The 17,095-nt window shown below is 42.0% G+C and overlaps 1 protein-coding gene across 1 annotated transcript in view; it reads right to left on the bottom strand.

Annotated features, from left to right (window-relative positions):
• PITPNC1 (phosphatidylinositol transfer protein cytoplasmic 1) overlaps positions 1-17,095 on the bottom strand; it is a 230,632-nt gene that overhangs the window by 157,263 nt on the left and 56,274 nt on the right. The window lies entirely within an intron of this gene.

Below are 17,095 nucleotides of genomic sequence, written 5' to 3'. Positions count from 1 at the left end.
AACAGCTTATGTGGTGACTAAACTAAAGATGAATTCTTTGATATAAAGTCAGGATGGTCCCAGTTGAGAATAACAAAACATTTCAAGAGGTTTATGTTATTTTAATCTGGAAAAAGTTGGCTATACGTGTGATCTCAAGTTTAACAGTAATCTAATTAGGCTAAACTAGATAGGAACTAGCATGAGCATCACGTCGGCACTTTTGGGCAACAACTTTCTGAGCTGGGTATCATGCCCCTATCTCAGGCAAGAAAACTGAACAAAGAAACAGGTTAACAGGGAGAAAGGGAAAAAGGCTATTGCATGACGACTGACAGTGTCAGCTACATTATAAAACTTCCTGCTCTTCAGTTATAAACAGAACTGTGTTTTGAAAATTAAGATCTATATGCTTTTCAAATAGAAAAACCACAGTCTAAAGTCCCAAGTCCCCCAGGCTACCTACCAATCCAAGCTGTGGTACTTCACTGGAAACTTCTGCTCTCAGATGGGTGGGTGGGTGTCAGATAGATAGACAGATGGATTTATAGTCTCTGAAATCAATAAACCTCTAAGTCATAAAACACTTTCCAAAACATTTATAACAATTAAACCAGAATCACATCCCCAAAAGGACAATTCATCTTAATGTTGATCAAAAAAGGAAAGAAAATTATTTTAAAAGATGGCATTGCCTTCCTGCTCTTTGACCACATTACACTAAGAAGTAAATATTTTATTTTTGTTGTCGCTGTGAGATTTCAACTCTCAGTGCTCTCAGTAATGGTTTAAAAAAGAGAAACTTTGAAATTCTTTATCTAGAGATGTTTTAGCTGTGAAACTTCCTTACAAAACTGGCTGCAAGTCCCATTTCTGCCCCAAATGTGCTTATTATTAATATGAATCAAGAAGTGTACCTCGTCATCTCTGCAGATGCTCTGCAGGTAAAGCATCCAGAAAGGGACCGGCACAGGGGTATCTAAAGATGCTGCCCTCTCTTCCACTCCATCCCAGTCCCAACCCATCACTTCCACAGGTCAGGAGCTGTGAAAGTATTGCCCTCTCCTCACTGGAGTTTCTCTCTGAGGTTCCCTTTGATGGTGGAAAGCAAGCAGGCGACCCCCAGAGGCCTAACATAAAGAGAGGCACAGTGTGATGTGGGGCAGGGTGACTAGAGGATTGAAAATCAGAGCCATGGTTCCAAATTTTGCAACAAATGAACTATGTGATCTCAGCAAGTGTCTTGACTTGGCCTCATCTCAGTTCCTCATCTGCAAATAAGGCAACTGGATCACCCAACTTTTAAAGTTCTTCCTAGCCATAGAAATCTTTATTTCTAGAATAAACATAATTTGCAAAACAGCAATTTTCAAATCTGGGCCTCATTTGCACCAACTCTTGCCTTATGCAGCTTCTACAACCTGAATTTCCTGGAAAAAAACACCAAAGCACCAAATGGTCCTTACCATCCCCCTTCAACCATTTTGTTGCATCTCATGGACTGTCAGGGAAATGCCAAATCACAGGCATTTGGATTGCAGCGTGTTTTAAGGGACCACATTTGGGGTGGGTTAAAGAAGAGACTAAAATCCACCATTTGACTTTCAGAGGTTTTATGTATAAAATCAGAACATTTTTTTATTTTAGTAGCCTAAACTCTTCAGACTTGAAAAATCTGATGCTAAGGCAAAAGATACGCAAAAGTTGATCCTATCGTAAAGGAGGTAATTTACGATAAGATTACTAAAAATATATTAAAAATAGAAAAATTTCCGTCCAAGGGAGAAAAAAACCCTTTGTCTATAGTATGCTTCTTGTTTGCCTTCCAACTAAGTCTAGAAATACCCTACTCGAGATAAGCATATTAAAAAACTTTAAAACTATATTTTTTTAAGTTTATTTTAAAAATAACACACATTATTAAGTCAAAAGTTTCCTTTAAATTGTAGCCCCTCCAAGATATTTTATGTTAAAGATCACTACGGATTTAACAAAGAATTACAATAAACAACAGCTAACTGAAGATGAACTAGAGTCTTAAATTATTGTTAGGTCAATAGGAAAATATGATTCAGTTCCTCTATGGTGTAAAAGGAGGCCATGCTATTCTGAAATGTCACAAAACACAAATAGTTTTACTTCTTCCAAAGATAGGAGTAATCCTAGTAGCTGAATGAAACAGAATTTCAAGCATTTCAATTCACCTAAGCCTTATCCATGAGCCTAGCCAATTTTCTCCTGTGCGTTTATCTGGCCACTCTTTTGGCCCTTTGCATATACGACTTTGAAGTGCTATTGGTCCAGTTACTCTATTGGACTATAAATCCCTTTAAGGCAGTATCTAAATGTTATACCTCCTCTGTATGCTTAATTTCTAAAGGAAATGTCCTCCAAAGACATCTGATCCAAAACTCTATGCCTTTTTAAATTCTTTAGATTATTTTTTATTATACAGGTAATACATTTAGTATAGGCTGAAAGCTCTCCAGCAAAATTCATTTTCTCTTTCCTCCTCTGTAGCACAGCATTCTATCTGGTCACATAGATGCCTATCAGGATTTTGTTCCCTGCCTGCCTTGCAGTTGGCAGTTGGGTGTAGCCATGTGACTGTGTCCTTGCTAAGGGATGTGAACAGAAGGGATATGTGCCACTTCGGGACCAGGGTGTCTTCCATGCCCCCTATTCCTCCTTGTGACAGCACCCAGCCTTGACTACGTAGAGGTGACTAGGTCCTGAGGAATGGAGGAGCCACAGGATGGAAGGAACTTGGATCCATAAGTATCTTAATGGAACTGAACCACCTGCATATCTGGAACACCTACCTCATACAGTGAAATGAGACAGAAATTCATTTCTTTAAGTTTCAATATTGGGGCTCTCTTAGCAGCTTGGCCTTTTACTATAACTAATAATGCATATTTATAGTAGAAATAATAAAATACAAGAAGCAGAAGAAAAGTCACTTTGGATCCTACTACACCTAAATAACCACTACTAATATTTTGGGGTCGTTCCTTCCAGACTTTTCTCTATGCCTACAAAAAAATCACATATATATATTTTCTACAGAAATGAAATCTTACTGGTTTATCACCTCTCTCCCTTAATACCATCTTTTATTTAATATATTGATATTTCTCTAAATCAAAAATACATATATATATCAATTTAATGGCTGTATAATATTTCATTGCTTCGCTCTATCAGAATTTACTTAACTAATTTTTCATTGTTGGATATTTGGATTTTTCTCTTTTTAAAATCTGTTCTAAACAAGAGTGCACAGAACATTCCTGTATTTAAACCCTTATACATCTGTCAGAGTTTTTTTTTTTTTCTAGGTCTCTATTCTTAACATTTCTTTGCAAACAAAGATGTTCCTTCTTTCCGGGCATCTGCATTAAATCATTACATCTGATAGGTATTTGCAAGGTTACCTTTGTTAATTATATTTTTGGCTGAGTTCCATTCATGTTTTGTCATCCACAGAAAACCAAGAAACCAAACAAGGTTCCAGCTCCCCCTGAGCACCCAGGGTGAATAAATGACTCCCCGCACAGCGGCGTGAGCCACACTCCCCTTCGACAGTGCAGCCCTGGTTAGTAACACGCACACAAGGGAAAGCAGCAGTAGACCTTGTTTCCTGCTGACAAACCTTGATCTACATCTGTGTTGCCAATTACTTGTTCAACAAACCTGTTACTTTTTTGGAAATAATAAATAATTCAGGGAAAGTCATTTTGAATCCTCTGACATCTGTTGCTTGTATGACTCTGAATTATTCATCAGTGAGCATAAACAGTATTAATTAAAGAAAAGTACTGAGGCGAACCATTGAAATAGAAATGAACGCGGCAGAAGAAAATGCCTTTACTCAAAGCACACTTCGCTTGTCATTGACAAATCTCTCAAAGAGCACGCCAGTCCTTGGAATTTAAAGGAACTGGTACACTTAGACATCAGAAGGCAGGATAGAAATGATGAGCACTATTTTATGTTTCCAAATTTACGTTATTCTCCTCTTCAGAAGAATCATCATCTTTGATTGGGTCTCTTTCACGTTCTCCCCGCTTGCTCTCAGTTTGGAGGAGTGTTATGGTATTCAAAGGGAAAGGAAGTTTACTAATTGAGGTTCAAAAGAATCACAAGAATAAGTATCACGGCTCAAGTCATCATGTGCTCATTTGTAGAATGAGATTCAGAAATATTAATGGAAGGGTCCCTGCCTGCCCGCAACCCCCCCCCCCAAATTAAGGATGGTTCAATTCATCTGGCTGCCACTGCCTGATCATTTATTTCCATGACGACTTTGGCACTTCTTTTTGACAAAGAGCTTTCTTGTGGTAAAGAGCAAAAGAGAAAAACCTCACAGCCTCGCTGTCTATTCCACATGGGTGGCTGCCGGATAATTCTTCCCCAGTCTGTCTCTGGGCTATTAGAGTGATATTAGATTCAGTCACACCCTCCACCCTAGAAAAGACTATGGAATATGTGAGTGTGGAGGGAAGGTGTGAGCATAAAGGAAGTGTGTTAAACAGTTTACAAAGTACTGTTGGTAAACAGAGGCCTCCAAAGGTGGGGCAGGGGTGTCTCTGGAACTGGTTCCTGAGGTACCAGAAGAAACAGGCCTCTCCAGAAAGGCAGGCTGGGAGAGCTGCTGTGGATGGCCTGAATCAGGAGATTGTCAGAGAAACCTATTTCTCTGTGTGGCTCCCTTGAACCGCTCAGGAAGGTGAATCGCTCAGTAACCTCAGTAAGGTGAATCGCTCAGTAACGATTGCTTGACACCGAGGTAACCCGGCCTGCTCCCTCCACTCCGGGACCAACTGCTGGGGTTGCTGTGGGCAACGGAGAAGAAACACTGGGGAGGGGAGAGGAGTGGCAGAGAACAAGGAGGCCAGACCAGGAAGAAAAAGCGAGAAAAAAAAACATTGAAGAAAGCCACAAACCAAGTTTGGGGTCTTTTCAAAACCTCTGAATTCAGAGGAATGACAAGCAACTGGCAAGCTCTTCTTGCTCGTGGTGACCAATGAATGGCTTCTGTGCATAAATTAGCTTTCCAGTCTCCAGATCAGATCCACAGAGACCTCCCAACGCTTCCAGAAAAGGAACCACAGAAACGCTCCACACGCCTTTGAATCCTCTTAGGGACGCCCTTTCAAGGGATTTCACAGATGGGGACAAGCCTCCCTTGTTTCTCCAAGTTTGGTTTGTTGCTGTTGTTGTGTTCCTTTGGGACGGGAGGTTGGAGGGGAGCTTGCAGAAGAGGAGAAATGCAAGGAGGAGAAACAGCTCTGCCCAGATCCGAACCAACCTTCATCAAAGGGGGTTTGTTGTTAAAAATGGCAGAGGAGGGGTGGAAAAGAAACCCAGGCTGTCAGTCTCCCAAAATGAGGTTGAACAGGGACTTCTGTGTCTCTTTTAGGCACTACCCAAAATGACATTACAGATTTAGAAAAGATCACTCATATAGCATTGGATTTTAAGAAATGAACTAAAAAAGATCTCTTTTAGAAAGACAACGGATGGACTTGCTGGGTAAGAGTGCCGCCCAGCTAAGTGGCCCCTCGACTGAAGCCCAAGTTCAGCTAGGATGCAGCCTGTTTGTAACGACCAATGTCCCCCAGATGCCCACACCCTTAATTTCATTCAAATATTCAAATATCCTTCTTTTTCTTTTGAGGAAGATGAGCCCTGAGCTAACATCTGCCACCAATTCTCCTCTTTTTGCTGAGGAAGACTGGCCCTGAGCTAACATCCATTCCCATCTTCCTCTGCTTTACATGTGGGACGCCTGCCACAGCTTGGCTTCCCAAGCAGTGCATAGGTCCGTACCCTGGATCGGAACCAGTGAACCCCTGGCCGCTGAAGAGAATGTGTGAACTTAACCGCTGTGCCACCCGGCTGGCCCCTCAAATGTTCTTCTATTTAGAAAAACAAAAAAGAAAACAGGCACTGCCCCCCTCCTTTCCAATGCAAGTGGCCTCTAAGCTAGAGGAAAAGTAAGAGTCTTAGGAGCTGAACACAACAAGCTGACGCTTTCCTCATCAGGTAGTCCAGCGCTGACACCCATCACTCAACAGGAAGAGCCCAGAGGCAGCTCACAGCCTGGAGTCTTGGTTTGGTGACGAGGCTATGACGCACCCAGAAACTGGGGGCTGTGAAAACACTCTGTGAGCAGCGAGCAAGACTTTTAGGGGGAGGAGGTGAGCACGTGGGTTCTCTTGTGGCTTCAGTTGGGGAGGCGTGTGGAACCCACAGGGCAGAGGGGAGCCAGGGCGTTGAAGGAGGCCACCCAAACCTTGATGCTGTCTGAATGGTAAAAATAAAACACAAACGAGTGTTCTCGATAGAGATACCAATGGGCAGCTCCGTAAACCTTTCCTCAGAGGCAACACTCGGCTTTTCCAAACTTCAGCATGCAAAGGAATCACCTAGGAATCTTGTTACAATGCAGATTCTGATTCACAAGGTCTGGGGTGGGGAGGGCCTGAGACTCTGCATTTCTAACAAGCTTCCAAATATGCTGCTGCTCCATTCAATTGGTAAATGTGGCAGTGAGGCCAATCATTGAGATTTTTTAAGTTTCCCAGATGATTCTCATGGGCAGCCAGGGTTGAGAACACACTGGCTGGACTAATTCTGGCTCTCATTTTCAACTACGAATGTGGACCCAAGAAACTTAATCTCTGGGAATCTCTGTTTTGTATCAGAAAAAGGGATATGCTGGCAGAAACGAATTGTTATAGAAACAAAGGTACAGTATTTGAAAGCACTTTGAAAGAAGATAAAATATAATGGTTATTTTACAGTTAATAGTTATTAGTGTCTTAGTTTCTTTGATTAGAGTGAGGAGTCAATAGCATCCCTGACTAATCAAATTTCACAAATGTTGGCTGCATGCTAACTCTATAGAAGAGAATATTTTTTAGTTAAGAGAACTTCCTGTTGTTCTGTTCACTCCTCAAAGCCCATTGGGACTTTGGGACTCTTACTTTCTTAAATGACAATTGACTCATAAATGGATTTTAGGTCCCAATGGCATTCTTGTCAGTACCTTGAAAAATCCTCCTAAAAGTATTTCAAATATGGATTCCTGCCACCAACTGATGACTGATGCAGGGTCTACAAAGCAAAGTTCCCTCCCCTTCCACTCCTCTCCTACCCTGCCAACTCCAGGCTCCCGGGTGCAAGGAAGGTCCTTTGCTGCCAACTTACAACTTTCTGTACAATAAAAAGCTCCAAAGGGCATCAGTTCTGCCAGCCGCCAACAGATGGCATCAGCGGTCGTGCAAGGTCGTTTCCTCAGCCTTGGCCTTGTTCCTTAATCTCCGTCATGTTTGCTATGCTTGAAATACAGTGTCTTGTTAAAACCTTCCTGAAGGTGAATAAAAATTAGGTCAAAACATAAGCATCTTTGGATAATAAAATGAGAGTTGGAAAGGAGTAAGAGTCCCCGACATGCCCGGCTCTGTTTAGCAACCAGTGAGTACCCAGCTAGTTAAGTGTCTTGTTGGATTTAGAACAAATGGGCTTTCGGAAACTAACCTGTGAAAAGAGCTTCTGTGTTGCCAACTGACATAACAACAAAGTTCCTTCTCACAGCCCACACAGAAACCACAAAGCAAGCAAGCAATCATCCCTCCAGCACCAGGCGAGGCTATAACCACAGCAACGCTTTTCAGAACCAAAGACCCCCTGAGAACCAGAACTCCATTTCCTCTTGATTCGTCCAGCTTGTGTGCCAAGAACCAGCAGCTATCCCTGAGACATCAGGGCCCTCCCTTTCCACTGGCGACATCGGTGAGTGTTCAAGCTAGGGCCACTTAGTTCTTTCTGCAGGAATTTAGGTGAACGTCATGGTCTTAGTCTTTCAAAGGTAATGGTCAGGAATCCTGTGGATTGCCAGAATTGTATATATTATTTTAGATCAGCAGTTCTCAGCCAGGGGTGATTTTGCTCCCCAGGGGAGATTTGATGGCACTGGGTAGAGACGTTATGGTGGTCACACTGCGGAAGAAGGGGAGAACGCCACTGGCATCTAGTGGATACAGGCCAGGGATGCTAACATCTTACAATGCACAGGACAAGCCCTCATAATAAAGAATTATCCAGTCCAAATGTCAACAGTGCCAAGGTTGAGAAAGGCTGCTCTAGATGCCAGGAACTTTGTCCAAGAAATTTTAAATTCCAAAAGTCAGTTTCCCCCTGTCGTCACAGAAAAACATCTTGACTGAGAAGACAAAGGCTAATTAATGGGAACTCCCTCCTGACGTCAACATCGGCCCTCCCAAGCTTTCTTCTTCCCTGTTTTTGAGAACAGAGTGTCCCTCATTTTTGCCAAGGCCTTCCCTTCTGGTCTCGTACTCGCCAAGCTTTTCTCAGGAACTTCGCTCCATCCACCATGTACTCCTCCTCAGCATCTTGGCTCTTCCTCACCACCTCCTTCTCTACCTGATTCAGACAGGCTATTTTCCATTCGAAAAACATCTCTCACCCAGAGAATAAAATACATATCTGTGAGTCCATACTGATAGAAACAAATGATTGGTTAAATAAATAAATGGAGGAGAAGGGACAAATTTTCATTACGAAAGAACTCCAAATAAAAAACGTGGAAGGAATGAGAGAAATAGAAAATCTCCAATAGGATGCTGCAGGAATCGTGGCGGCAGGCAAGATCCACTGGTGAATGTGTTTAAAGTTTTTAAAGGAGAAACAAAATACTTGCATAGCCTCAAAGCATCTCTCCAAAAGTATTTGCTAATTACCATGGTGGTTTCAGCACACAGAAACAGCCTCTCCTTGATACCCCTCCCTCTAGGAGTAGAGCTTAAGGCTCCTCCCCTTGAACTTGGGCTGGATTTAATGACTCATTTCTAATGGATCGAGTTTGTCCTAGGGCAGCTTTCTAGAATATCAGGCTGACCTCTTCGGGGGTTTTATTCTTAGGTCACAGAGATACTTTGACGCAATATCCAAACACAACACGCACCTGGGTGTGGCTGGCAGGTGGCTATGCTTTTTTTTTATGATTTCGAGTTTTCCACCGAAATAAAGAGCTTGGTGTTTACCCTGAGTGACAGTAGCTTGTACAATTTATTTGGGGCACAAGCAAAAAGAACCTCATTAGATTTCTAAAGGGACATGTTGTATAGCAAGAGAACAGTACCTGGTTCCAAAATTCAGAATTTTGCAACAGCCATTCAATCACCGAACACTGCCACTTCAAAAGCCTCAGTGACAACATCCGTTAAGCTAATACCCTGGTCACTCTGGGTCATAATAAAGATGAAAAAGGTACAACTGAACTCTCTCACCAGCCCACCCCTCGCCCCAACCCCAGTCTTGTATCTGGAAAGAAATCTGAGTTCAGAAAAAAATCTCCTGGATGCCTCAGAGATCTTTTCAGCTGAAATGGTAACAAAAGCAGCCTCAAGAAGGAATTAGACGGTCTTTAGCCCAAGAATGGCAGGTTATTATTTTGCAAAAGGTACGGTCAAAGCCCTGTTAAGAGGGAGAAAATACTTGTCTTCTTGTAAAACTAGATTGGTTGCTGGTTGTTTGGGGCAGAAAATGAATACTCACTGCTGAGGCCTGTTTGCCTTTAGCTGACTTTGGGGGAAGGCTGTGGAAAGAAGGATCAGGATTTCCTCTCCCACCCCACCTCCCGCCAGGCTCCAGGGCCACCTCTCCTCCAGAGCCAGCCAACCCCAGCCGGGTCCAGCTCAAGCCACAGGCGCCAGAAGCACAGACATCTGAGTCTCCTTTCCCCTGCGCCCAGGAGTGGAGTTTTTCAAGGGAGGGGGGCTGAGGGCACCGTATTTGGAGAACAAGAGCGGCACTTTGAAAAGGGCACTTGGAGGAGTGGTAAATTATCTTAAAGGGAATGAGTTAGAAAAAGATCAACGCCTGGCCCTATTCTCTTTGCTGTTCTGGGTAACAGTAAAGTGCCCCGCATGTATCCCTTCACCAGGCACAGGTTGCTGTGTCAGCTACTAATGGCTCCCATCTGCCCCCTAGTCTGTAAAACTGCCTTCGGCCAATGGGAGCTACTATGCCTGGGAAGTTATACCACAAGCAATCAGTGGCTGACACAGGAGAGGAGTACAAAAGGCCGGCCCTCCGGTGTGGGGAGACCAGCTCTATGGTGCAAGTCATGCTCACAAGCTCCCCAAGAACCTGGCCGAGGGGCTGGCCCTGTGTCCCTGGCCTGTGAAGTGTTGCGTGCTCCACTTCTGTGGCCCAGGGTTTCACCTGTTTGGATACTGGGCGCAGACATGGCACAGCTCATCAGGCCATGCTGAGGCTGCGTCCCACATGCCGCAACCAGAAGGATCTACAACTAGAATATACAGCTACATACTGGGGGGCTTTGGGGAGAAGAAGAAGAAGAAGAAAAAAGAAGATTGGCAACAGATGTTAGCTCAGCTGCCAATCTTTAAAAAAAAAAAAAGAACTTCGGGCCAGCCCAGTGGTGCAGTGAGCAGTGAGCACGTTCCACTACGGTGGCCCAGGGTTCGCCAGTGCAGATTCCGGGTGCTGACATGGAACCGCTTGGCAAGCCATGCTGTGGTAGGTGTCCTACATATAAAGTGGAGGAAGATGGGCACAGATGTTAGCTCAGGGCCACTCTTCCTCAGCAAAAAGAGGGGGATTAGCAGCAGTTAGCTCAGGGCTGATCTTCCTCAAAAAAAATAATAAATAAAAAAATTTTTAAAAAATAACCTGGCTGAAGCTCAGCCTTCCCCCTGTCCTGCCCCTCTCCCCACTCAGCCCCCAGGCTGCACTTCATCTCTTTGAGAATCCCTCAACTTCTAAGGAACCTGACCCAAGACACTAGGAGTCAAGCTTCCACGAGGTTTTGGGAGAACTTCCAGTTCAAGGACTCCAGTGCTCCCTTGAGAACAACCAGGCAGACAGAACTCAGACCCAAGTCTGGCTGATGTCCCAAACACCAGAGAGAAGGCTCATTTCCTGGGTCTTCCTTATTCAGATTGGAGAAGGGACATCAGAAGGAAGGGCTCTGCCATTCCTGGGTGACAGACCTGTCTCCTAAAAAGATCCTACAACAAAAGGCTGATTTTTCTAGTTCCTGGGCACCCTGTACCCCAGTTGGGAAAAACTCAACATTGGCAAGTCCAATCTCACAGATCACATATAGGGCGAAAAAGTTACATCAGCCATCAAGTCAATTTCTCTTTTTTTTCCCTAAAGATTGGCACCTGAGCTAGCAACTGTTGCCAATCTTCTTTTTTCCCTTCTTCTTCTTCTTCCCAAAGCCCCCCAGTACATAGTTGTATATTTTAGTTGTAGGTCCTTCTAGTCGTGGCATGTGGGACGCCACCTCAGCATGGCTTGATGAACAGTGCCATGTCCATGCCCAGGATCTGAACCAGTGAGACCCTGGGCCACCCAAGCGGAGCCCAAGAACTCAACCACTTGGCCAAGGGGTCGACCCCCCCTCAAGTCTTTTTCAATGAGCTGCTTGAGGGATTTCACATTGGGCTACCATCACGGCACAGACTATCTTTCCTTAGTGCTTTTCAAGGCCATTTCCTCTACATCGGATCAGCAGGAATCTCTCTCCTTTACATATGTCCTATTTTCTCCCATCCCTCCCCTTTCTCACTGCCTGTGCCCTGCTTGGGGCTTCCTAAGGTCACCTCACCAAACCCTCATCACAGGGTTGGCCTCCAGGGATCGCTCTCGGACAGATGTACATCCAATAACATAAAATCTTAAAATCAAAGTTCCAGAGGGCATGCTCCCAGTGAACAGCCCAAGAATGCAAAGCATGCCTCTGTGACCTAACTAGTAGTAACATGCTAGTTAAAGTACTTGATTCTTGGGCAAAGTAGCTTAAAAGCCAGAGAATTGTAAAACAGTGGTCTAAAACAGCCTAAGAACTTTACACAACTCAACCACTCGTGACGCACAAGACTTGATGTGCTTTTTGGTGCAATTTTAAATTAGCTTTCATAAATCTTCACCTGGTCTGTTATATTTCAGATGCTGAATTTAGGACAGTGTTCGAAGATTTTCTTGGGGCCAGTTCCATGGTTCCAATTCCAACTTACCGTTCTTCCTTTACTGACTTCCTTTTAGAGTTCACCAGCACATGAGTCCTTGAGGACTAAAAAACCCAATGAATTAATCAAAGGAAAAATCTTCTGTTTCCCCCATTTAGAAATTCATTGAAATATAGATGAAGTCCATCCTAAACAGCAGGATGTTCTGAGAAAGCCATCAGCCTAAATGCCTTTATGAATAACTATTATGTTAGAAGCTAAAAGATCTTACATCTTAGCCAGATGAATAATCAGGCCACTAAAGACACACAAGGAAGAAAATGAATATAACGTGGGTCCATACATCTTTTTCTCTGAGTATATGAACAGATAAAATATCTTTTCATTTTTACCACCGTATACACATCCAGGGAGCTTCTGACATCAGTGATGCTTCTTGACCCTAAGTTAAGGACCTCTGGAAGCTGATTTTGCTTCCTCAGACCTCCAGTGTGCTATGTGAAGCGCAAAATGATTACAGCGTGAAGGCAACATTCTGCTTAACTTGTAAGAACTTGCAGTTTGGCTCCATGGAAAGTTGAACCAATGCTGCTACAAATGCATGTTATGGAAATGTCTGCTACAAATTCAAATAAGAAAGTGATTAATCAGTACTGCAAAAAAGTATATATATGTATTAAAAACCCGACCCAGATCAAGCTTTCAGTTCCCCCTACCTGCCAATCAGAGGTATAAAGAGAGTAATACTATCATATTCATCCCTCTTTTGCTATTACAAACTGTTACTTGCTATGCAAAGGTATTCATAAGTCCAAATTACTACAAGATGCTTACGGTTTTAAAAAATACAAATGCTAAATATCATCAGCATATTACTATATATGTGTGTGTGTATACATAAACACAGTCTACATATTTGTCTATAATTATTTAGTGATCAAACTAGTCTTTTTTTCCTGAAATTTGCCATTAGGAAATATCATTACGTCATGTAAATAATTTCCCTGGCTCCACTCCATTTGCATAAAAGCAATCTTCTGTCCAGCACAGTATGTATTTGGAAAGTGTCTACTATGTGGTGTCCAGATTACTATATCTTAAGCACACAACAGAAAAAAGAGAAAAGAAAAGGAAAAACTGTAGCTAAACTCAGTTCTCTCAACCAATAATTAACAGAACTCTCTTCCTGGTCAAAGGACCAAGAAAATGAACTTCAAAGATGAGAGCTACCAAAGGCAGTTATCTTTAAACTCAAGAGGCATGTTGTGAAAGCAAATGGAACCGTTACCCAGGAGAGAAGTGGAAGAGAAGCCCTCCCGGGAACAGTGATGGGCAGGAAGTCCAGAGACCCAGGTTGTGATGCTGGCTTTGTAACTGACTAGTTCTGTGATGATGAGCAAGTTATCGAATACTTTCAGGCTTCAAATTCCTCATCTACAAACTTAGAACACTGGACTAAACGGTCTAAGGTCCATGCCAGTTCAAAATTCTAAGATTTTTAAGACAATCTCTTCAATATCTGGGCCTTGTTGAAGCTTCATGCACTGATCCTGACTCCCAAGGCGGCACTGTGGTTGCCAGAAAGGAGATTTTGCTTCATCGCTCTCCAACACATTCAGATGGGTTTGGAGAAAAACAGGAAAGACATGTACTGTGTGATATGTGTGTGGTCAGCTTAAGAGAAAGGAGACTCCCTATTTCATTAGTTCCCACAAGATGCTCAGTGTCTTTTGTGGCACAAAGACCAGAACTACTCAGACACTGCCCCTACAGATATATAGTATCCTGTGCTCTTTTGTTGGGACCTATTATCTATTTGATTCAAATAGGAAGATTCTAGAAGCATTTTCAAAGTGGGAGTATAGAATATGTTTTACTTCTAATTTGAGTAATTTGAGGTACCGGTGGAATTTGCTCTACTCATACACATGGTTTAAGGCAGGAGAAGGCAAGAGTTCTGAGCCCTACAACACAAATAAAGGCTAACCCTGTACCAGAGTGCCTGGGCTGGGAGAACACCCTGCCACCTTAAACTGTTTATCCACCTCTAATGAGCAATGACAACCCAGAGATTGACAGAGAAGGTATGGAAAATCAATGAGCACTCACTTTGACAGACAATTCTGGGTGCAGAATACCTGCCACAGGTAATAAATCACTTCATTTAATTTTATCTTTTCAGCAGTGCATGGTGGTTTATACCCATATATCACTTCAACCTCTCTTTTCTGCCCTGTTGACAAAGGACAAATTGAGAAGGATGGTGGGAAAGCTGGGACAAAGAAGAGAGGAAAATGGAAGACCTCTGTTACTAGGCACCTGTGCAGTAAAAGAAATAATAATAAAGCAATGTCATTGTTTTCAAAGCGTCAGTTCCTTTTGTAAAATGTTACAGCACTTCCTGTATTTACCAATGAAGTTACCATGGTTTGGAAAATAAAGGTAGCTTTCTTTCCAAACCCCTCAGGACACACTATATATCTACAGTATCAACAGGATCCAAGACACTTGGCTTTTCTAATAATGGGTGAGTTTACAGGCTTCACTGATGACACTGCTTAGAAACTGGAACAGCGAGAAGGCTTGAAGCACAGAACCCAATATGGTAAATGGCACTTCTGGTTCAGCAATATGGCAGCAGACTAAGAAAATGTGAAAAAAACCTCCCGCTATAAACACCTAGGAATGCTGGGTAGAATATAACTTGAGAAAGAAAGAAAAACCAGCTGATTCTGAGACTATTCCAGTAATTTACTGACTTGGATTTTAAAATCCAAGCGGACAAAGGAGGTGAAACCTTGAGCTAATATGACGCAGACAGTTGGAAATAAACCCTTGAGGAGAGGCAGGATCCTCGAAGGCACGCTTCCTCAGTGAAAAGGAAGACTAGGGGGAAAAATCATCCCCTGAAAAAAAGGTCCAAGAGGACAAGAATGTGTGTCCCTGGGCTCTGAGTCAAAAAAAACTTTCTCCTGCAAAATGGATATCCCAGATCTGAGCCTTGAGCAGTGATCCAGGAAATTCCAAACTAAGAAATTAGCAGAAATGTTGGCCTCAACCCAGTGATACTCCTGAGATCTCTAGAAGAAGCCATGCAAATTGTTCTGGAGGGGTCCCACTATCAGGCCACATGAGATCGCCACAGAAAAAAATATGCTTACTAAAGATCAGCTTATAGGAAAATTAAAAATTACATATACCATGAGCAGAAAACAGTAAACACAATAAGAAATATTATTAGAGTTCCAGGAACTTGGGCTCATAAAGTTACAACTTGAAAAAGAGAATACAAAATAAGTATGCTTAAAACAATTGGAGACATAAAAGTGGGAAATAAAACTCCAAGGAAAAATATGAAAAAAGTACTAGTGAGATTGGAAAATAAGCCAAAGAGAATTTCTAGAAATTAATAATATAGTCACTGAAATTAAAAAGTCAGAAGATAGCTTAAATAGCAGATTAGACACAAATGAAGAGAGAATTAAGTAAAATGGAAGACAGGTTTTGAGGAAATTACCAAAGGGCATCAGAGATAAAAGGAGCATGAAAGAATAACTGAGGGAATAGAAAGTAGAATGAGAAAATCCATAAGCATTTAATGCAAGATCCAGGTGATGAAAATAGAAAGACTGTGTTAGTTTGGGTCCTCCAATAAGCAAAGGCCAAGAAAGGATGTTGGAAAGCAAGAGTAGGCATGGAGAAGCTTCAGACCATGAAGGAGGTGTGACCTGTGAAAGGAGAGGGAGAGAGAAGGAGTGTTGGGTGGGATAAGCCTCAGAGTGAAGCATAGTTCTAAGAAAGTTTTGGCCACACTGATGGGGAATCCTTGAGCCAGTCACCCTTTCAAGGATTCCTCCATCCTGCAGAAATGGACCAGCACTGGAACCCCTGTCAGACTCAGCCATCAGCTGGGAGCAACTCAGGGGAAGTATGACTTTTGAGTGAATCCTGAGATGTGGCTCTGGGGTCAGTCAACTATGCTTCCCGCAGCAGGAGATCAGAGAGGTACATTTTTATGGTTGCTGAAATGAAGGAGAAGCAATATTTTAAAAGATGAAAGTTAAGAATTTTCCACTATTGTGAAAGCCATGAATCCTCCATGTAGAGAATAATACCAAATTCTGAGCAGAATAAGTCAAAATAAATTTATACACACTATAGTCAGACTGCAGAATATCAAAGACAATAAAGTACTGAAAAAGGAGAGAAGTTAAAATACTAAATAAAAAGAAAATAAACTGGGAGGGGAGGTGACTGGAGTTAATTTTACACTGCTATTTAAGTCCATACATTAATCATTTAAGGGTAACAAAGCCAACAGAGAAAAAAGGGAGGAAATGATACAACTCAATTCAGTAAGAGACAGGAAAGGAGAGAAAGAAAGCAAAGGAAAAGTATGGGAAATAGAAAACATAAAATAAGAGAAATAATTTTTTAAATCAACAATTACTATAACTACAAGCAGACTAAAATAACTGGTTAAAAAACTCAGACTGGATTTTTTTTTTTAATTCAGCCATACATATTTATAAGAGGTACAGCTAAAATACAACAACATAGAAAAGTTAAAAGTAATGACATTAGAAACCGTATACCAGAAAAATATTGACCAAAAAGGGGAAAAAAAGGCCGGATTAACTATATCAATATCATCAAAATAGACTAAGGCAAAAGCATCATTATGATTATCCATTTACTGGTTCTTACTAGTTAGACACTATCTTAATGCTTTGGAGATTGATTGATCTCATCAATGAGATGAGATCCCATTTGCATCTGTAGAATGGGATGATAATTATAGATGATTTTTTAATCTGCAACATGTTTTTCTTAAAATAACAACACAAGCAAATATGGCAAAACGTTAGCACCTGTTTAATCTCTCTTGTGGGTACACAGGTGCAAGTTTCATTATTGTCTGTTCATCTTTATCTATTTGAGTTTTTTTAAAAATAAAAATATCTTAATTGTTAAATCCAGAAACCCAATAACCAAGCAAAAAACTAAGACCACAGAAAATGATGATGTCATATACTGCTTGGGAGAGTAGAAACTATACAACTTTCCTAGAGGACAATTTTCCA

Source organism: Equus caballus, chromosome 11 (genome assembly GCF_041296265.1).
Source record: "Equus caballus isolate H_3958 breed thoroughbred chromosome 11, TB-T2T, whole genome shotgun sequence".
Lineage (NCBI taxonomy): Eukaryota > Metazoa > Chordata > Mammalia > Perissodactyla > Equidae > Equus > Equus caballus.
Note: the sequence above shows the minus strand (reverse complement) of the source record. Positions and strands in the feature narration are given on the sequence as shown.